General features: G+C 37.0%; 1 long non-coding RNA gene across 1 annotated transcript in view; it reads left to right on the plus strand.

The window, feature by feature from the left end:
• LOC114906978 overlaps nt 1-22,941 on the plus strand; it is a 586,545-nt gene that overhangs the window by 222,141 nt on the left and 341,463 nt on the right. The window contains exons 5-6 of the long non-coding RNA XR_003796584.1: nt 478-522; nt 19,474-19,576. This is a non-coding gene — a long non-coding RNA (uncharacterized LOC114906978). The remainder of the gene's footprint in view (nt 1-477; nt 523-19,473; nt 19,577-22,941) is intronic.

Here is a 22,941-nt window from a genome sequence, read left to right on the forward strand (position 1 = left end):
CTTTCTAGAATTTTCCCTGTCCAAATGATTACCATCTCTTCTTCCAAACCCAGGCATCCCCTATCCTCATACTGCTCTTGGGATTCACAAAACTTCTCATGGTGCCTTCCCAAGCCTGTCCTCACATCAAGTGCGCTTTTCTACCTTCCCATTAAGAGCATAAGAATCTGAATTGAAATGTCTGTTTTCTCAGTGTGGCTTACCTCAGCTGGGTGGAAGCAATTTGATTAAGTCAGTTTACTTTTAGGAATTAATGGCAGCTTACTTGATTTTCCCAAGGATATTTTGAAACAGGAAAGTCATTAACATAAATTAGTCTTTTATTAATAGAAATTTAGACAGCATGCAAAACAAAGAATTGTATGGTGTAGAAAGAAATTTCGAAGGAGTTGGTCTTTCACATTATTCATTATATCTTACCATTAGATAATAGCCTACTTTAACATAGCATATATTTCTCCCTTCTGCTCCCTGTAGGCGCATAAGGGGAGACTGTGTTGTGAAGATACCCGACAATTTCAGGTGAGAATTTAGATTCAGATTTAACATTCATAGAATTTTTAGGATAAAAACATTTTTAGCATTTACAAAAAGGTAGACCTAGGTTTAAATTTTGGAGTCATCTCATAGGACAATGCTGAGCTAATTGTCTAACTTCAGAGCGTCTCAACCTCCTCTATGTGAAATTAAAACTAAGTGACAAAACACATATAAATTGCCTGGCACAGTGCCTGAACTTCATTCATTCAGAAATATTTATTGTGTGCCTGTTATGTCCCTCACACATAATACATAATCAATAAAAGTTGTTTTATTTCCTTTGTTGGCAAGCATACACACAAAATATGCAATAGCATGACATTGTATAGATTGAAACACGCATAATCAATTACGTTCGGCAAACTATCACGTGTCGGCCAATTAGATTGTTGCTATTTCTTTTTGCCATACCACTTCTTGTTTTGTATATAATTTCCCTTATATGCAATGTATAGTTTATACTATCACATTAATCTCAAAGAGATTCGAATCACATTAAGTATTTACGTGAAACAAGAGGTACTTGTCCCGTGATGGTGGTTGGACTAAGGCAGCATTTCTAACAACTTAGCTAGATTTTAATTTTTTTTTTCTTTTTTTTTTTTTTTGCGGTACGCGGGCCTCTCACCGTTGTGGCCTCTCCCGTCGCGGAGCACAGGCTCCGGACACGCAGGCTCAGCGGCCGTGGCTCACGGGCCCAGCCGCTCCGCAGCATGTGGGATCTTCCTGGACCGGGGCACGAACCCGTGTCCCCTGCATCAGCAGGTGGACTCTCAACCACTGCACCACCAGGGAAGCCCTAATAATTTTTTTAATACAGGATATTTTCACTTGAAATTTACTATAAAGGAAAAGTATTTTTTATTGTTTTTATTAAGGAAATATCTCATATACATGGTATATAAGTTGGAAAAATCTATTTCTTAAGTTTCCAGAGCAATGAAGCTAAGTTTTTAAAAACAAAGTTTGTTCTGATCAATTAACTGAGTTTTAGGAGGTTGCTTCTTTCCATTCCATAGGAGAACAGTTCAGGAGCTGGCACTTACTTTGCAAATAAGGTATGATACATAAAAATAAAGAGTGTTCAAGGTCATGATTTAGATTTACACTTAAGCTTCTATCAGTAATTAAGCTCTGACAACCTTCTAGGCAACAGTTCTTTTTGTTTTCAAAGGTTAATTGCAGAGTTTTTCTGTGTATTTCTATCCTTTGCGCAAATATTCAATTAGCAAATTAGTTAGCTAACTCAGTGGATCTGATTATTTGTGTCTGTTGGCTAGCTGTAAAAAATACTCAGAAGTCCATCTTTAATGTTTAGACACATATATAATGTGTCTATACTCTAGTATTATGTGGCTTTGAATATGGTTTGTAACACACAAAAAAGATTATATGGTTCAACCAATGAATACCCTGTCATTATTTTTATTTTTTTAAGTCTGTCCACCTGCTTGCTCTCTTACCATTTATGCGTTAGTTTAAAAATAAGATAATCAGGAATGCTGATCAGTCAGCATCATCTCTGTAGTTTTCTCCAGACTCTTTGGTCTACACTAATATCGGTCGGCTATGATTTGGGTTGACCTTAGTCATTTCACTTGTTTAGGCCTTAGTTTCCTCTTGTGTAAAATAAAGGGGTAGGACTCAAGATTTTTTTTTTTCTGATTTAATTTCCCATCCCATTATTTGAATTTCTGTGCTGGGTAGCGCTGCTGCATTCACAAGTATTCTATAGAGGCTCTGCCCCCAGGGATGTTTATCGTTTGGACCCATGTTCAGGTAGTGATGAAATCAGTAACAGGGACTAGTGTGGAAAACTCTCATTGGTCGTGGCTTGGGGGACAGCAGACAGTGGGCTAAAGTTTGCTCTCAAAGTTTGCCTTTGGCAACGTAAACATCTATACAGTGTTTGGGACTATTTCTGATCTATTTATGAGTAGGACTTGAGGATCCAGCATAAAGAAACAGTTACTTTCCTAAAAAGGTCTTCTCAGGGCTCACACTGGTTCCGAACTACATACTTCAGGTTGCTAGTTAGACACACAAGTTTGGATGACCTTATTTGAGTTTAATTGTCTCCATTTATCAAGTTAGTGAAGCCAACGACTGGATCTTTATTTTGCTACATTTTACATAAAGAAGTTTGTTCAACTCAAACTGATATCTCTGTGTGTGTATGTTTATTTAGTCAACAAGTTTTTGATGAGTACCTACTATGTTTCAGAAATTACATTGGGTGGGCCTGGGGAGAGGGTCTCATACTTTTATCAAAGGAGAGCTTGACTCTTTCCCAGAGTTTGTTTAGCTTACACTTGCAGCAGAGGAAAAATTGTCACTTCTGAAAATACAGCTTTGAAGCCCCAAATATATTAAACTCATGACAGCACTATGTCTCTTTCTGTTTATATTTCATATTTGTATTCTCTATAAATAGGGGTATTTACAGCTCATAATTTTCTAAGCATAAGTATCCTGGTGTCACCTATTAAGCCAAGGTAACTAAATTAATAAAGTTAAACTGTAATAGGTAAAACTTTGAGATTTATAGACTGAGTGTAATAGAATGCACTGAAGATTCAATTGTACTGTTATTATCTTCTGTTTCTGGACACACTTCTGATGACCCTTATCAAACATTAACTCTGTCCTCTCTCAGAGTATTACCTAATCTCCACAGGAAGTTGGTGGCGCTCTATTTTTGCTTTTTATTATTTTAGCTTTGGTATTTTCTCTGGTTTTCATTTGCTGAATCTGAACAGAGCTCAATTCCAAAAAGAGTTTTACTAGGTCAATTGTTAGTCTATAATATAAGCTCCATGAACTAGCTAACAAATGTCTCTGCTTTAAAGTACTATTGAGAGCATTTTGCCCTTATGGGCACATCTTAATCAAAAGTATTATTTCACTAAAGTTTCACAAAATTCTGCTTTCTCAATCAAGGTACACTGGTACATAAGAACCAAGGAGGAAAATTGAGAAAATGATACCTAATACCAGAATATTCATTTCTGATCTTTATCCTAAAGGCCCAGGAGTCATATGCTGTTTCTTTCTCCTCTTAATTAGAGACAGTCCCACTAAAGTTTCTTTCTGCCAAATGATTGTGTTTCAAGCACAACTGAAAATTCTGAAGTGAGTGAGACATCTGGTCAGGATCACCACTGTTTTGCGTGGGCCACTCCATGAGATTAATCCCTACAAATATAAATATTTCCATAAATATTCCACTTCCATAAATTATTATAATTTTTACATACTGAAAAAGAGGTTTATTGTATTTATTCTAAACCTCCCATGGGGGGGTGGTAGGTGTGAAGCAGTGTGTCATATGAATCCATGATATAAATACGTTTTATCCTCCTGGTACATCAAATTTACCAAAAGAGTGTGGAAAGAAAATAAATGTATTCCTCTGTGAAACACATAAAAGTATGATACGTAACAGAGAATGCACTACTCACTTAAAGCTTTGAGATAAAAGAGACACCGATAGAGTTCCTCCGATAGAAGTCCTAGAATTTAATCCCTTAGCCATTATCTCCCTTTCCCATCTCTCTGGGCATATATTTATTTACTTTTGTCCCTGCCATTAGGAGTTCTAAACAGGAAAAGTTTGAAGAGTTTTGTTACAAGCAATGTGTGTGTGAATGGGATGGGAGTAATAGGAACCGTATTGTAATAGTCATTTTTTTTTCCTTCTGTGGTGATACTAAGGTTTATCGATTCAAATTAAATATACTAAGGTTTATTTATTCAAATTAAATAACGTTCTGATCTCCACTGACTTATTTGAGGGTGACATCAAGTTCCATTCCCAATGTAAATAGAAGAAACAGGAATGGCACGGAGGGATAACATTGTTTGCTTTTAAAATGTAGGACTGCTAACAGACCTCATATTTTCAAAAGCTGAAGAAGTTCAAAGAGCCCAAAGCTTGACATAGAATGATCTGTAAGAATGTTTGCCTTGGCAGGTGACAGTGTAACATGTACCTTCTCTTACCCTGTAGTTTTCTCCTGCTTGGAACACACTGGGTCACTTAAATCTTAGCCATCTGTATGTGCCTCGTAACTAGCCAGGTCAGAAACAACCTCTTCCAAAAAGTTTTCCTTGACACCCGGAGGCCATGGTAACCGCCACCTATTTCCCAGTCATTATGAGCAGTTACTATCATGCATATTGCCTTTTTAGCTCTTAGAATAGTCTGTATCTTATTGTTAATCATTTTGATAGGTTCATAGCTCATGTGTCCAAGTCTTGTTATATCATTTACATATATGTATATAATGTATATGACATACATATATACAAATATATAATATATATACATGATATATAACATTAGTATTTTCTGTATCTTATCTATATAATATATTTATTTCATGTGTGCCCAAATATTTGTGTAATTATCTATATTGTCCATGGAATATCTTTCATAGGGAGTTAATGATCAAAATGTCCAATAACACAGATCAAATTAGAAATGCATCCAGTTTGTAAAATTCCATAGAGCAGTATTAGTTGGGGGTACAGATAGACATCTCTTGAAAAATGGCTACTATGGAAAATTAATTTGAGGTATGCCAAGGAAAATTAATTTGAAAACATTTATTACAAAAGATTTTAGAGTCTTTTGTATGTTAAATGTGCTATGGATGCTTGAAATGAGGGTATAATGTGCAGAAGTTGTCAACCTTATTTAAAAGTAGTAGGCCATCTCCAGTGGAGTATCTTGATTGATGGGCTAGAATTTGATAGGGTAAATTTCAGGAAACACCAGATATTTGGGAAATACTAGAAGGTCCAATTTTATAAGTTACAGCTAAAGATGCTGTAAAAGCACCTCGGTTGATGTTTTAACTCCTGGTCCTGAGTCACTCCATCCCCACACATACAATTTTGAGAGTAGAGACAGTCCATATATTTGTAACAAATTAGTCATCCAAACTACCTTCTAGAAAATATCCTCCTCCTCCTTCCTGATTCTCTTTAGCTGTTTCTGCTTCTCAGACCTCTTAGTGTTTTGCAGGCTATACACAAACGACTTGCCATGGGTTCTGATAGTGAATGGTTTTCAATGAGGGTGCACATGGTTCTCATCATTACTCAGGTTACCATAGTCATTCATCTGCCATTGGCACCTACTCTCATTGCAACAGAGCTCTGAGAGTGTAACCAACACCATGGGGATTGCTAGGTTCCCATGTGTCTGTTAAGGTCTTGGCTGTAGCAAATGTTACCATGTGTGCTTAGTGAGGATGCTCCCATGTCAAGGGCATGTTTGCACATTGTGACAAAAGTTCAGTGGGCCAAAGGCATGCTTTGTTATTCAGAGCCCTCAATATTCTAAACTCATGTTCTCTCTCAACTATGTTAAAAGGATTCTAAAGCAATACTGTCATGTGCTTCCGATATCTTACTGGGTATTTAAAACAGCCCTCTTTCAGTTTCCACTTTGAGTTGCTTTTCACTCTAGGTCTCAGATTGTGAGGGCTGAGCTAGAGGACAAATCTGACAGACAAATATTGTAGGTGTAATTAACTCCCACTCAACACTTCTCATATGATTGGAGGCATCGTTTCCACACCCAACTTTTCTGTTGGTATCTTCTTTCTCTTGAAATAATTTATTTTCCAGTTTATTCTTCAGGCTGTCACACACTTTGATCATCAATAAGTGTGCTCCACAACTCTCTGAGACATATCCAGATAATCTATGTTCTTGAGTGCTTACTGTTGGAAAGAAAGTTTTATTTAAACATTAAAGTGTGCTGTATCCTACGATATTTTCTTTCTTTACTTCCAGTTGAATTAAATAGTGTGACTCATCTAAGGTAGGAATGTAAGGTTGAAAACAGAAGATTTTTGAAGACAGTTTCTTTTCCTGCCATTTGCAAATCTAAGCTCAGTGAAGGGAGTTTACTGAATAAGTAGGAAAGAGATGGGCAGATACCTTCTTTGAAGGGAGAAAGACAAAGAGATTTGGGAATAGACAAAGAGATTTTTCCAAGCAAAAGGAAAGGATAGTGATTTCTGAGATTCATGAGGATTTGGGATTCCAGAATGACTTTCTCATAACACAGAGTGGGGGTTGGATTCCAGGAAAATAGCTAAACTGAACTCCCAGCCCTGGAAACATCTATCCTGTATGACACGGGAGCTTCTAAATTTCGATGACTATGTGGGCATGGATAATAGTCTTCCTGGGGTAACTAGGGCAGATAAAAGACTGGAGGATCCAAATGTTTGTCTCTGTGTAAGACCTCTGGATGATTGGATAATCATGAGGGAGGAGGCCCAATAATTATCAGAGTTGAATTTCCCACCAATCTGGATGATGAGAGCTTGGAGTTGAATTTAATCCAAAAGAAACATGGATCTGAGGTGAGACTTGAACCTGCAAGAACAATTGAATTAAGAGTGCAACCCAGAAACACTGAGAAACTTAATTAAAATCTTTGACCTCATGAAACTTACATCTGATGATTTTTACACCTAACTTAACATCTTCTAACAATGTGAGGTAGTATAAGTCAAATGCCAAAATGAGTACAGAGTGTAAAAAATTTCAAATTTCAAAGCAGGACATACATTTGAGCATAACATGGGAGGAGTCTACAGAGAAAATAAGTGACTTTTCCTGGGCCATAAACAGTGGGTAGGTGGATAGCAGAGAAGAAAGGAGAACGTTTCCAAGCAGTCAAACAGCGTGAGCAAGACTGTGGTCAGGAAGGAGAATCATGTTTTCAGGGGAGACTGAGGAGACAAGCCTGGATAATAGATCAAATTGAAAGGATGAGATATCATATATTTGTCTTTCTCTGTCTGACTTACTTCACTCAGTATGACAATCTCTAGATCCAGCCATGTTGCTGCAAATGGCATTATTTTGTTCTTTCTTATGGCTGAGTAATATTCCGTTATATTAATATATATGTGGAATCTAAAAAAAAGGGTACAAATGAACTTATCTACAAAACAGAAATACAGTTACAGAGTAGAAAACAAACTTATGGTTACCTGGGGGTAAGGCGGGGGATAAATTGGGGGATTGGGATTGACATATACTCACTACCATATATAAAACAGATAACTAATAAGGACGTACTGTGTAGCACAGGGAACTCTACTCAGTACTCTGAAATGGCCTATATGGGAAAAGAATCTAAAAAAGAGTGGATATATGTATATGTATAACAGATTCACTTTGATGTACACCCGAAACTAATACAACATTGTAAATCAACTATACTCTAACAAAAGTTTTTAAAAAATAAATAATAAAAACATTAAAAAAATTTTTTTAATTAAAAAAATAAAAATTAAAGAAGGAAAGAATGCGGAAACAGATCCACCAAGGAAATTAAGACACGATGTCGGACTTCTGGCAACTCACATTACACCATGCTCTCCAAACCTACCTTAGACCAGAGACTATTCAATTCAGCATGTAAATGAATTAAATAAATGAGCTAACAACAAAAATTCATTTTTATACTTTGCTTCATAGACCAAATCTATATAAGTAATAACTATCATTTATAAAGTAAATATGATGTGCTAGGTTTTGTACTAGGTGACTTACCTATATTATATCTAATCCTCTTTATAAACAAGCATAGGAGGTATTAGTGTCTCCATTTTACATGAGAAAACAGGGACTAAAAAAGATTGAGTGGCTTGCTTTAAATCAAATAGACTGAAAATGTGAAACTATGAACTATGAATAATGGTCAGAATCATCTCTGGCAAAAGCCTGTACATTTTATTTTAACTATATCATATTTTCTCTAGCATTAAAATATTTTTATAACATATAACAAGTCAATAGATGAATTATTGTATTCTGGGAGAACATATAACTAAAATAAATAATTGAAAGTAAATAGATGCTATTTCTTATTTTCTTTCAGCTAGAATTTCATGTTTTATGGATTTTAAGAATAAGATGAAATTAAGCTCTCTTTTTGATTTAGAGCAATGTCCTATAATCAGGTAGAAGGTGTATGAAATTTACATCTATTAACAAAGCCAAGTAAAATCAGAAGAGAGTAAAATCTCACAGTGCAGAGTCACAGGTTGACTTTTATTTAATTTAATATCATGGTCAAAAGGAGGAGAATCAGCTACCCCTACAATGTGAATAACAGGAAAAATAATAGAAAAATAATTGTAGTGGATTGAATGGTGGAACCCCAAAAGATATGTCCATCCAGAGCCTATGAATGTTTATTGTTTGGATGTGTGACCTTATTTGAGAAGAGGATCTTTGTGGACATAATTAAGTTAAGGCTATTGAGATGAGATTATCCTGGGTTAGGATGTCCCTATAAGAGAAAACAATTGTCCCTATAAGAGAAGAGAAGGGGAGAAGACAGGACAAAGAAGACAAAGCCATGTGAAAGACACAGCGATTAGAGTGATACAGCCACAAACCAAGGAACTCCTGGAGCCACCAGAGGCTGGAAGAGGCAAGGAAAGATGCTCCCCAAAGCTTCCAGAAGGAACCAGCCCTGCCGACACCTTGATTTTGGATTTCTGGTCTCCAGAACTGTGAGAGAATACATTTGGTTTTAAGCCTCCCAGTTTGTTGTCATTTGTATGGCAGCCCCAGGAGACTAATACAATGACAAGATGCAGTTTAAAATGCAGTTTAAACCACAAGTGCATTTGCCTTAAGACAATTCTCTCTTCTGCAAGGAAAGATTCTAGTCCTTCACCAAATTGAATAGTTTCCCCATGGACAAAACAAGTAAAACAAAATAAGTGAAGAAAACCGCATTGAGTGGTAGACGGATTGGGTCTCAGTCTGCTTCTAGAAAGTTTTCTTAACTGAATATTTTTTGCAAGAGTGAACATTAAGAGGAAGTACCAAAGTTGCCGTAATTCCCTTTTTTCTGGTCGTCAGAGGATTTTGTCCATTGAACATGAAGCTTTATTTCAAGAAAGAGTCACCACATGCTTGAAAGTGCAAATATGTATATTTACCATATCTAAGCTCAGATTTAGGCTGTCATAGCTTTTAGTTTTCCTTCACTTCAAACATAAATACATTTGTATGAAGTAACTATTGCCCTCATGCTCATTTGAAATGAATAGTTGATGATTCAGTTATAAATCACATACAAATGTCCCACAAATAAAGTGTTTATTATAAATTTAATTACTTATGTGGTTTATTTTGTTTTTATGAGACCAATATTTTCATAGTTTTTTAAAAAAAATCATAGACACACTTGATTATGTAATCATCATAAAAAAGAATTAGTATTTTCATAAATAATAGCGCCTACATTTAGAAATAGAGAATTACCAGATTCTGGAGCTCATCCTTCCATGCTACATTTGCAGACTATAAATCACTCTTAAGGTTCCATGAATATTTTAATTATCTTAGCCATTTATTAGAAGTTTTTCTCCCCTTGGATTTAAAACGTGATGGCACGTAGAGCAGCCCTCTAAAATCCAAGCCCAAATAATATATTTTCATGTTCACAACAGAAAACAACTCTTATCTCCTCCCTTCTCCTCTGTACTTTTATGCTCTAAAAATGCCTGCTTGACTCTAAGTTCACTCCATCCATGAAGGCTTCTGCTGTCACCCTGGTCAGAAATCATTGTTCTCTAAACAAGCTTTATTGTCATATTACTTAAAAAAAAATGCCCTATGGTATAGTGATTTACTAGCGTTGTGCTACTTCCCTATGAAGGTAAAAGCTACTTAAGCAGAGGTGCCAAGTCACTGTCACTTGATCGGTCACCTCCAATGACCGGCATTGAGGTGCCATGTTGAGAAGGAGCTGAAGGCCATGTGCTGACTCAGCAGGAAATAAACAAAAAAACGATACTACACACAAGAGGGCGTTCGTTCTTTCTGTCCTTCAAGGTGGGACCATATTGCACTTATCTGTTTCCAAAACAGCTTAGCACTGGGGAATATGTTTACTTCCTATTGACCTCTTTAAGTTCATAAGAACTTCACCAAAATTAAGGACACATTCTTGACCTCTTGCTCATGAAATTCTAGGTCCATCTTCCTTCAGTTGGCTATAACCCTTCTTATTCCGGCTCTCTCAGGTCCCTGATTGGTTTGGATTATGTTTCCTTTCCTTGATTTATACTCCTTTGGATTAATAATGGGTTTCAGATTATTTATTATAAAAACACTTCCAAATGGATTTCTCAAACTGTAGTTATAAACTGTGAGATAAGCACCCATCTTAGACATCAGAGATATGGAGTTATTGGTGACCCTGTAGCTTTCCACAGGCTGAGCCCCGTCAGCCCTACCCTACACCTACAGGGACGAAGAGATCTTGAACACAAGAGGCTATGCATAAAGAGTGCTTAGCGGATTTTTTTAATCAGCTAATTTTTAAATGCATGTGTATATTTTGGGGACTCATACACCACACAGAGCCTCCTTGCTTTTTGTGAAAAATGTAATACTTTATACTTGAATTATTATGTAAAATTAATGAAAACATTGGATCGCTGGTCTGTCTTTACGTTTTAAGTGAAACATTTGGTACTGAGAAAAAATTGAACTGACCCTGAAGTCTGTGGTTTTGAAAAACACTTAGGTATACTGTTTCAAGGAACAATTTGACCTTCACAAGAGTAAAAGGCCCTGTTTTATTTTTCTGCTTTTATGTTTTATTTTGATGATAGCATGTTTTTGTGTGTGTGTGTGGCAGAATGTGTCTTTTGAATAAAATCTCACTAGTAAGATTTTAGTAAGTCAAAGAAAAATAGAGATCTTTGTATGGATTCAAGATGTACAAGATTTAAAAGGGGAGAATGGAGTGTTTATTTTTTGTTTTGCTTTGTTTTTACTTTTCCCCGGTCTTTCAAAGGTGATATTACAACTGTATTGTGTTTACAACCACCAGAGCTTGTTGATTGAGAAGAAAATACTTTATTCATGAGCTTTAGGGTATTTTGCAGGGCACCGTATGCCCTGGGATTGGGCATTAGCAGAGCATGGCAGGTTGGTATGTCTGTCAGTCTGTTGGAAGTCGTGAGAGTGAAAAGGATTAGAAATAAGAGTTCTCTGAACAAGTGAGATGAGTTGTATACAGACACATGCACAGACATGCATACACATATATACATATATATACACATTCACATGTGTACATACACATGCACGTGTATGTGTGTGTATATACATATATATATACACTCACATATATATTATATAAAGGTTAGAAAGGCAGAGGAAAGCTGATAGTCTCACAGTTGCAACCAGGTAAGAGAGTCTGAATAGAAAAAATTATTTAAATCAGGAAGGTATGGGGGGATAAAATATACTCTGGCATGAAAAAGATTTAAAGTCTAGGGTACTCAGCTTAGTCAAATGGAGATGGAGAACTCCCAGTGCCATGAGATGTAGACGCACAAGAACCCTAGAGTCCAATGGGGTAGAGTTAAGGGTCGATCCAGGAGCGGTTGTTCATCACTCCTAAGAGATTAAGGCACAAAAGTCTTAGCTTTAAGCTAAACCAAGAAACCAGGCAAGACACAGTCAGGATCTACAGTTTGTATCTTGTGAAAGACTCATGGCACCAAGAAGGGAGGTGCAGGGAATGAAGGTTATGCTGGAAGGAAGGCTCAGTGTCACTTTGTGTGACTACGGCTCCAAGTGAAAGCAGCAGTGCCAGTGGAAGAAGCCCCCCAAGACCAGTGTTCAGGGAGTGCTTGTGGCGTGCCGTCTCCCTAATCTCTGTACAGCAGTGGTTACGGCACAAGCTTTGGAGTCACACCTGAATGTGAATTTTGACTTTGCTGCTTATGAGCTGTTAAAGTAGACAAGATAATTAACCCTTCTGAGTGAGTTTCCTAAAACATAGAGGGTGGCTACTGAACACTTCAGTGTTCTTAGAGCATTAATTGATATAATGGTAAAGCACTTAGAAAATTGCCTGGCATATAATAAACAATTCCTCAAATAATAATAAGAACACCAAATAGCTAAATATTAATCCAAGTCTAGGTGGAAATCTGAGGATCAGCAATTTTAGGTAACTAGCCAAGTCACTCAAGTAGTAAACAGTGAACTAGGATTCTAATCAAATTTGTCTACCTCCAAAACCTGTACCCCTTCAACTAAATCACACTGAATGTGGATATAATTCAGGCCAAATTAAGAGGCCATAGGGAAGAATGAGTTCACCCTTGACACTGTCAGTCACATGGCTACCTTGTACTGATGACTAAATCTTCCAAAATAAAATCTTCTGTCCCTTTATGTCAAGATGGATAAGAAAAAAACCCAAAAAGACCAAGAAAAAAAAAAACACTCAGTAATTTCTAAATTGTATTTGCTTTAGATATTCAAGTGACTTAAAATAATCACTGCAGCATGTGGCACTGTTCTTTTGAAAATAATATTATATAATATATGCTTTGGATAACATGCACAGGCTAGGTGCTTTTCTTGGGTTCACACAATGAGATGTACTGAAAGGGCTATTTCAAACATCTTCAAACAGCTTTCACAGGAACTAAGTCAAGACTTATCACTGGAAGTTCTCAGTATTTTGTATATGGTTTAAAAGTCTCCTTTCCACACCTCTCTCCTCAACTACTGCCACTTGCTACTTTTCTGACACGGTGTCACTAAAAGTAAATATGGAATCTGAAAGTGGGCAGTCATGAATGCATGATGCATTTTTCAAACTCTGCCCAAGATCCATCGTGATACAGTTCTCTGGAGATTTCATGGAATTAGCGGGTTGCACCTAGAGCCTAGTATCTGCCTATTTGTTCAGGTACAGATCACTCCAGTGGCAGCAAAATAAGTTTTCTGTGTAAAACTGCAGCAAGGAGGCAGGTCCTGTAGCTCTTTAGATTCTTACTTTGATTTATGAAGAGACAAAAATAAGACAATTCAAAAAATGCTATGCTAGTCAGGAACCAGTGAAGTGAGATCAGGAATAACACTTTGTTCTGATCAGTGGAAGGTCAGAACTGACCCTCTCTCTCACCCTCATTTTGAGACCATCAGAGTGTAGTTTTGCAGAGGAACGATGAATTGGGGGTTGTCTTAGCTTGCTAGGTGCTGTAGATCTCATTTATTTTATTTTACAAGTCATTTGGCACAATGGTAATAATGGCAATGAAATTAGATTCTTGCTACTTAAAAAGGCCTTCTACTTTGTGCATAAATACTTTGGTTCATGCATTCAGTTGTCAGGGGAAGGCCAAGATCCAGTTACCACCTCTAGTTATAGTAACTTTAATTCAGTAATTTTAGTGGCACGATCAGGCCCATGCATAAGCAGGAGAAGAATTTGCCTATAGAGTGCTTTTTAGAAGTCTGAAAATGATCTCTTTCCCCAGAATATCTTGTCTACCGACATGTAAAAAATGCATAGACCCTTCTATTAAAGAACCATTTCTTTTTTTAAAAAACTGTATGTCCTTATGTACCTTTTAAAAGCAAATATTCTGCTGTTATAAACCATTTACTCATTAATGTGAACTGTATCATCTCCTCTAGGACAGCTATCAAAGATTTTAAGTAACAGGAAAGAAGTGCATTTGTCTGATTATTCTCCAGACCAGACACCACACCCAGTGCATTCTCAAGCACATGCATTTAATAAGTGATTTTGAATAAAAATTAGTATCTGATTTCAGTGTACAGGGGAAAAAATAACTTGCAAAATTCCAGGTAGTATGGGATGAGAAACCTTGGTGGCAGATAAAGGAAGAATAATTAGAGAGAACATAGGGACAACTGAGCCATTGACAAAGATGGGCAGGTGAACAAGAAATATATCTTGGGCCTGGATGGGATGAGAATGAGGATGACCAAAAGGAAAATGAGAGCATCAGGAAAGAAATGTTAGAAAAAACTTCCAAGAGAAAATTCACAGTCTGCCTTAGAACGCTCCTGACAGAAGAATTTATAAAATCATACAAACTGAAGTTTTTCTCAGCAATGAACTCCATATTGACTATTACAACCACACGTCTCTCTTCTCTAAGCTGATTCCACTGTGGTATAGTTGATAGGTATTATTTTCAAAAGTATCCCTTCTAAGTTTCACAACTTATGAAATATACCAAGCACACATTGTCCCCTTGAAGTAAATGTGCTTTCCGTGGTTCATTAAATCACCACGTCTCATGCATAGTTCAACTCCATCCTCATGTACACCTTAGAACTAAGCCACACATTACTAAAACACCATCCCTCTCAACTATTGTGTAATTTGATAAAGTTATATTTTCTTAAACTAAAAGATATTTCAGCACGAGTTTGCTCAGTTCAGATCTTATGCTTCTAAGGTACTGTCCAGCTTTAGGACCTTCAATTTATTTAACGATACTCATTCAAAGAGGGTTTAAATACAACTTTTAATCTACCCCCCCCCCCCCCCACAAATAGAATTAAAGATATTCCCCCTTATCACTGATGACTCTGATGAAGTTAATATTCTCAAAGCTGGCTATTGTTAATATTTGGGGCCAGTCAAAATTCATTTGCCTCAAAGGAGTTGAACAATCAGAGTAGCTGGTTAAATAGGGCCTCTCAGCTTTCTGCTGGGATACTTCTATGCTCTATCTTCAAAAAGGGACAGTTTAGAAAGTTAAGACACCTATGAACCCCCAGTGCCTTGAAATCATGACAGGCCACAACACTGCAAAGCCGAGGCTTCAAATGGATATCCTGGAAAGAATGTTTACAGGTGAAAACATGTATGGTTGCTATAAACAATCTACGTCCCTACAGAACTTATACATGTTTTTTTCTTTCCAGCTTGAACTCATGCTTTCACATCTTATGGTATTCCATGTATTTCTTATCCTACTCTTGACAGATCTGTCATATCATGTCTTTTGGTTGAAATAATATGCCTTTCCTTATCACCAACAAGGAAGAGGATATTTAAAAGAAGGAAAAAGTACATTTCAAAGGCCACACAGGATGACTCATTCATATGTTTAGCATTTATTGAGTGTGTACCATGTGCCATGCAGTATAAACGGTGTTGGTGAAAAAGATGGGCAAAGTTCTTGCAGCAAAGGAGCTGACATGCCATTGGAGAAAGATAAATATTAAAAAAACTGCATCAATAAGTAAATATGATAATTTTAGAGTGGGATAATGCTAGAAATAAATCAGAGAACCAGGTAGAGAGAGATGGATGAAGTGGCCAAAGACAGTGTCTCTGAAGACAAGTTGCCATTTGAGTAGAGCTCTAATAATGGGAAGAAGTGGGCCCTGAGTTCTTGGGTAATAATGCTCCAGGCCCATGGAATAGCCAAGGTAAAAATGAGCAATCAATGCAAAAAGACCATTGTGGCTAGAGTGGATTGAAAGAGAAGGAAAATGGTAGGAGATGAGTTGGAGAGGAGAGAGAGGGATAAGAAGGCAAAACAAAGTACAGCCTTGTGAGAATTTCTGATTTATTTTAATGATATGATTTGGGTTTTCCAAAGATCACTCTGGCTGCTGTTTGGGATTGGTCTATCCTAATCCATTTGGGCTGCCATAATAGACTATCATAGTATGGGTGGCTTATTAACAACAGAAATTTATTTCTCACAGTTTTGGAGGCTGGAAAATCCTAGATCAAGGAGTTAGCAGTTTCAGTGTCTGATGAGAACTTGCTTCGTCGTTCATAGATGGCCATCTTATCACTGTGTCCTCACTTGGCTGAAGAGGGCAGGGAGGTTTCTGGGTCTCTTTTATAAGGGCACTAATTCCATTCATGAGGGCTCCACCCTCATAACCTAATTACCTCCCAAAGGCCCCATGACTTAATACCATCACATTAGGGCTAAGATTTTAACATAAGAATTTGGGAGAGACATACACATTTAGTCCATTGCACGGTCTTAGGGAGCCAAGCATGGAATCATGGTCACTGGTTATTTTACTTCCTAAATCTTGTTATTTTTGAGTGTTGCTTCTTAACTCTTCTTTGATGCATGGATTTGTCTGGCTATGAAAGTGCACCTTATTTCTCTCTTCTACTCTATGTAGGGAAAGGGAGCCCAGCCTGCAGTTCTTACCGGTTTTATGTCAGGGTGACAGGGAAGGGAGAAGAAGGTCTTCCCCCCGTCCATTTCACATGAGCTTTGTGCATGAATCTCAAACAAGAATAACTGTCAGATTACAGATTTTTTTTTTGTGCATGTATGTTACTTCCTGATGCAGGGTAGTGATGTAGGAATAACGGAAGATTGAGTCAGGTTTAGGGTCTGCTCTCCACTTCTTAGTTGCATGATTATTGGAAAGTCAATGACCATATCTAGACCTCAGTTTCCTCCTCTTCAAAGGGAATACACCATTTTTTAGGATCAAGTGAGATAGTGTATGTGACAGTGCTTTTTCGTTTTAAAGCACTATATAAATGTTCAGCACTTTGATCAATGATTATCTAGGTTGACCTCAGTATTTCACAGGATGGAGATGAAAGTTTATTAAGGTGCATTGTCATATACAAAATTGGGGCTTTAGGGTTGAGCTCCTGCCTCTATCCCAAAACCTCCCACACCCCAAAATCAAAGCAAAAGTGGGAATTGGAAAGGGAAGGTGATAACAGTCACATTAAAATAAAAGGTTGGAAAGGGAATTTGAAGGTTCATGTAACCCAGGGGTAGGCAAACTTTTTCAATGAAGGGCCAGAGAGTAACTGTTTAAGGCTTTGCTGGCTCTACTGTCTCCATTGTAACCCCTCATTTATGCTGTTGTAGCATAAAAGCAGCAATAGATTTTTGTTTAAAAAATGAGTATGACTGTGTTCCAATATAACTTTATTTGTGGACACTGAAATTTGTAAATCATACAATTTTCACTCGTCAAAAAATCCTCCTTTTAATTCTTTTTCCACCCATTTAGAAGTGTAAACATTATTCTTAGCATGTAGGCCATACACAATAGGTGGTGGTGGGCTACGTTAGGACCAAGGGCCATAGTTTGCAAACTCCTGATATAGCCCATTCCTCCCTCTCTTTGATTAACTGAGGAACAGCGCAACCAACTAGCTGCTAATTTATCTGTAAGAAATACTTCAAAAGAGAGGCTAGTTAGAACTTTGCATGAGAGCACAGTCAAAAAACAAATAATGAAAGAAATCCACTTATATCAGGAATTTTTAAAAGCCTTTAATTAAATAAAGAAGATGACTTACAAAGGCTGTGCCACAGCAAATGAAGACTGGACCTCCACTGATAAGAGCGTACAGCTAGATTAAGAAGTTCGCTAATTGACACACGTAACTTTATAAAAGATAAATGGAGTTTCATTTGTAGAACACATAGGCTGTGTTGTGATGCACAGACAGACCAAGTTCAGTGTTGCTAAGAATCCTGTCAGATTAAATCAACCTGCAAATATATAATTGTGACATCTTGTTCTCATTGGTACAATGCATGCCATTGGAGTCATTATCTCAAAGCTCTTTCACTCCGAGGAGCATCAGTGTTTAATTATATTCTTTTATGAGACCTCATTTGTAGACATCATCCTCTTTCAGAGCTGGCTTTGCTCAGGAAAAGTAGGTTATTATTTTCAAGACTGTGCCCAGTAGTACTGAACATTAGGCCTCTCAGCAGCGTCTTTTTAAATAGAGCGTCTTGTAGAACCAAAACTCTGTGTTCTTGCTTCAAATTCTTCAGCTGTAAGTTGACAGATGAACTTATTTCCCAGTTCCTCCAGGCCTTCGCTGGCCTCAGAAAGGCTCAGAGAGGATGATAGGTTTCTGGTCTGTTCATTCGAGTAGATGGGTTGTATTCTTCATAACTAATGGGGGAGAAACAATATCTTTCCATATTGCAGATAAAAAGCTAACATAATGAATAATTTGAAAATAAGTTTCTAAGAATCTCTGTGAGGAAAGGAATTAGTTAATGCAAGAAGTGAGAGTTACTGAAGACCAGGGTTGACTATGTCCTGTGGGCCAAATCCAGTCCACTGTCTGTTTTAGCAAATATATTTTTATTGGATCGTAGTCATGTTCATTTGTTTATGTATTGTCTACAGCTGCTTTCTTGCTACAGAGTTGAGCAGTTATAACAGAGACCTACATTTGCAAAGCTTAAAATATTTACTGGTCCTTCATAGAAAACTTTGCTGACTACTGCTAAAGTCTGTTGAAATCACAAAGTTAAAAATATAAACGCATTTAAGTTTGACAACACTCAAGGATTTTTTCAGAATTAAATTCTAGCATGCCATTTTCTTTTCTTTTTGGCCACGCTGTGCAGCTTGTGGGATCTTAGTTCTCCGACCAGGAATCGAACCCGTGCACCCTGCAGTGGAAGCGCAGAGTCCTAACCACTGGACCACCTGGGAATTCCCCTAGCATGCCATTTTCAATTTAAAGTGAGACATGGTGTCTAAAGTGCTTTTGCTCCCCTTTGTTCATCTAAATTAACAGTAACTAGCAATGAATTCTATGTATTCGACTGGTATTTTAAAGAAAATCCAAGTAAAGTTCTTTCTGGGTATACGCACTTGTGTGTGTGTGTGTGTGTGTGTGTGTGTGTGTTTAATAGAAACAAAGAGATCTGAGTTTTTCATTTTAAATTGAAATAGGAGGTATATACTCATGCTGCCGGACATAACATCCCCAACCTGCATAGGCCTGACAGTTCATTAATAAGCAGCAAGCATGGGAGGACATGAAGTTTCAAAAGTAAGAAATTCCTCAGATGCTTTAAGAAAGAACCAGTACTTTCCCTTATGTGGGACTTCTTACTTTTCTAGAATCACTTTTGAGTAGGAGTTGCGCTATATACCACACTTGTTCATGTCCCCAAAAGTGGTGTGAGGGCCTACTCAGGAGAGGGATGCTATGGATGCTGGTGAACATGTCTCATAGGTAATTCTAGAAGTTTAAGATAAGTCAAAGTTTAAGATAAATCTGAAGATTACAAGGTAAGTCAAACAGATTTATCCTTTTTTTTTTTCCAGAGATGGTCAATGCATACTACAATATACTTAAAGAAAATAATTTGGTTCAATACAAGGTTGATTCAGCAAAGAGACTACAGATCTTCTGTAACTAAATTCAGATGTAAGTGTTTTCTGTTACTCTCCCCAAATTATTTTTACATGCATACCTTGTTTAAAAGTACCACCTACACTCTCTCTCCCAGTCAGCACACAACTGGAAAGTGGGACTTCATTTGGCAATTATTAAAAAGCTACCTTTAAGACTGGATGCATATGACATTTTTAGAGTGCCACAGATGTGGTTCTATTTCTAAAAGGAAACTTTTCCTAACTAGAATCCATTCACCAATGCCAAATTAAACATTGTGGTCAAATATAGCACAAAAATACAAAAAAATATATAAGCATCTTTTCTAGAAATTCTGATTTTTACGATGACTTTTTGAAATTTTAAAAGCAATCTGAATGCCCATCACCTAACCCACTGAATACTTACCGTTAATTATGATTTACTTATAAAGGTCTTCTGTTAAGTGAACAAGGGCTCAGTATGTAGAATGGCAGCTTGATTTTCCTTCTTTTGACATCTGTTCAAAATGAGCTATGATATCATCAATCATATTAACTCTGTAGTATTGTATTATTCCTTGGTGTTCCCAGATTTCATCTGACAACTTTTTCTAGGATTCAAACCATAAATACTTCCTCCAGAGACTGTAATGAGAGGTATAGATAAAAATCCAGGGACTGGAACTGATTAAAAACAAAAAGTAAGAGAAACCCATAGTTTTACACTCCCTCTTTCTCCAACCACAAAATTAATTCTTCACCATAATTTCCCACAAGTATAAGAAACCAGTAGAAAAAAAAGTAGAACCTGAAAATCTAAAGAAATATAAGTTTAATTACCAGAACTAAAGAATAGAGAAATTTCTGGAACAATATTAAATTTATCCTGAAATGGTACAAAGCAGTATGAGAAAATATGAATTACCATCAATTTGAGCAGAATGTAATAATCTGCACAGTGGTAACTAAATATTATGCTTTAAGGATAATGATTTTATCACTTTAAGAATAATGAAGTACATTATTGACAATTTCTAGTGGTATTCCCTTTATACAAGGAAAAATGAATAAAATAGTTTTGTTTAAAACAATGACCTTTATGGGAAAAGAGTAGTGTATTTCCTCATACTTAGAACATTTCTATGTCTCCTTTTGGGTATCTACACACAACCCAAAAGTACAGAACCCAAGTCTCAATTCAGTGTCAAAGTGTTGCATGCATTTTTTTTAAAGCTACTTAATGCTTATCAGGATTATAAACAGCAACATAGCATGAGGAGCACTTTGTCATAGTAATTTATCTATATACTGAATTTAACAAATTTGGCTGAGTGATTTTCATGCAGTTTATATTAAATAAACTTATACATTTTTATTATTACTTACACACTTGTATTATTACATTACAAGGTAAGCACTCTAAGATCTTTGTGAGGAAACTAGATCATTTTCACTCCATTTATGTCTTCTTCTAGAGCAGGACGCAGCTATGCTGGCACTAGTGCACAGCCATGTGACTGACTACTGGCCTATTGAATATGGATGTGTAGAAATGATGTCCACCATTTCTAGGCTTGGCGCATACAAGCTTACCACATGCAATGCTCTACATTCTTTCCTCTTTCTTGGTGACCTTGGAAACTATTTGCGGAACATGGTGGAACCACAAGGTGCCATGGGATCAGCTCTCTGAAACATGGAGAAGAGCCATTTAGCAATCAGGGACACTCATTTAGGGCTTTAAGTGAGCGAGCAATAAACCACTGATACTTGCGAGTTTATTTATTAGAACAGCTAGAGTTACCTTTGTTACTACAAGTTTAGACTAATTTAGATGTGATTCAGAATTGTTTATTAAGTCTGGATACAACATGTCTATGGAAATGTTGGACCAAAATTATTTACTAATAATTTCCACAAAGGAACTCAAGTCAGAGTGAAAAGTCCATTTTCCTATGATCTGCTGCCAGCTTTGATATGAGGAAATTGAATAATTTGAGAACAAAAGTAACCAAGAAATGAAACAAAGCTTAAGGACTCACTTCTACCACCAGCTGCATCATCTTTCCATGGTAGAAATATGTTGGGAGAAATTCCAGACTCACAACCGCTGCTTATATACAAATCTCAGAATTTTTTGAAACTTAGTTCTTAGGTTCAGACCACAGGAAATAATTGGCTTCCAAAAGAATGATTTCCAGTTCTGTATAACTTTTGCATCACACTTAACCCCTAGTATAATTGGCCTTTACTTAGTTGAAGGTAGTGACCATGAGGGAGGAAGGACGAACTCAAGTTTCATGACCCAGGCCACCATTCTTCTGTTCACATAGAAATACACCTTCCTAGACATGCCAGCATCATTTTTTTTTTTTTTCTGCAAGCACTCTAGAAATAGTTATAGAAAGAAGTAAAGGTCATAGAAGACAACCTCAACAAATGCAGATTGGCATTGAGAGAAAGATAACAGTGAGTTACTATACTCCAAAATCCCTTTGGAACATCTGAAGTAGAGTTATCATAATGTAGTTGATAACTTTTGGGCTGATGGTCAATCCATAACCTGCCCACTCTGGGAATGTCCTCCCCATTCAAAAGAGGTTTGTTTCCAGGACTCATGTATGTACCTTGTGACTCTACTCCTGACCACAGTGCATTGGATCAGTTAGGCAGATAAGATTCTCCCTCTGGGGATTCTGGGATTTAGATACAGCAATAGCATTAAGTCTGGGCTATAACTAGACATGGTGGTGTGTAAACTGTAGTATCTAATAGAAAGTGGTGCCAGGCTTCAAGGGAGAATGATTCAGGCCTACAGATGAGAGAATCTGAGCAGGAGAGAGCGAGAAAGAGTCAGGGAAGGAGACAAGGTGACAAAGACAGAGAATGAATAAGAATGAGTGGGAGCCTAGATTACTACTGGCTTTCTTCTTCCTGCTTGCAGACTCTCCTCTGGAACATGGTTAGCCTCTGGATTGGCCCAGAATAAAGGTGCAAATGAGTGGCATAGTCAAGGCTCCCCAGTACAGGCCTGTTCTGGCTAGTATTAAATTATGCCTTTGATAAGCCTTTCTCTTTCAACTCCCCCTTTTCACCTCTTATAATGTTTTTTTTTAATTTAATCTCTGCTTTACTAATTTTTCAGCAAGTCATTTCCTACTTATCTGTGAAGATCTGGATCAAGTATCACCTCCTCGGTGAAGTTTTATCAAATTCTGTTAGACAAAGTTAGTCATTTCTGCACCTGTGTTTTCATAGTACTTTCCACATTCCTGAACTATAACTATTTGCTTATGCAACTCTCAGCCCTCAAACTGGGAGTACTTGTGGGTGAAACTGTAATATACTTTTCTTTGAATCTCTAGACTCTAGCACTGTCTGGCACACAGTAGGTTCTCAATAAATGTTCATGAAATG

This window comes from Monodon monoceros, unplaced genomic scaffold, assembly GCF_005190385.1.
Source record: "Monodon monoceros isolate NGI ecotype Baffin Bay Population unplaced genomic scaffold, NGI_Narwhal_1 Super_Scaffold_3, whole genome shotgun sequence".
NCBI classification, from domain to species: Eukaryota; Metazoa; Chordata; class Mammalia; order Artiodactyla; family Monodontidae; genus Monodon; species Monodon monoceros.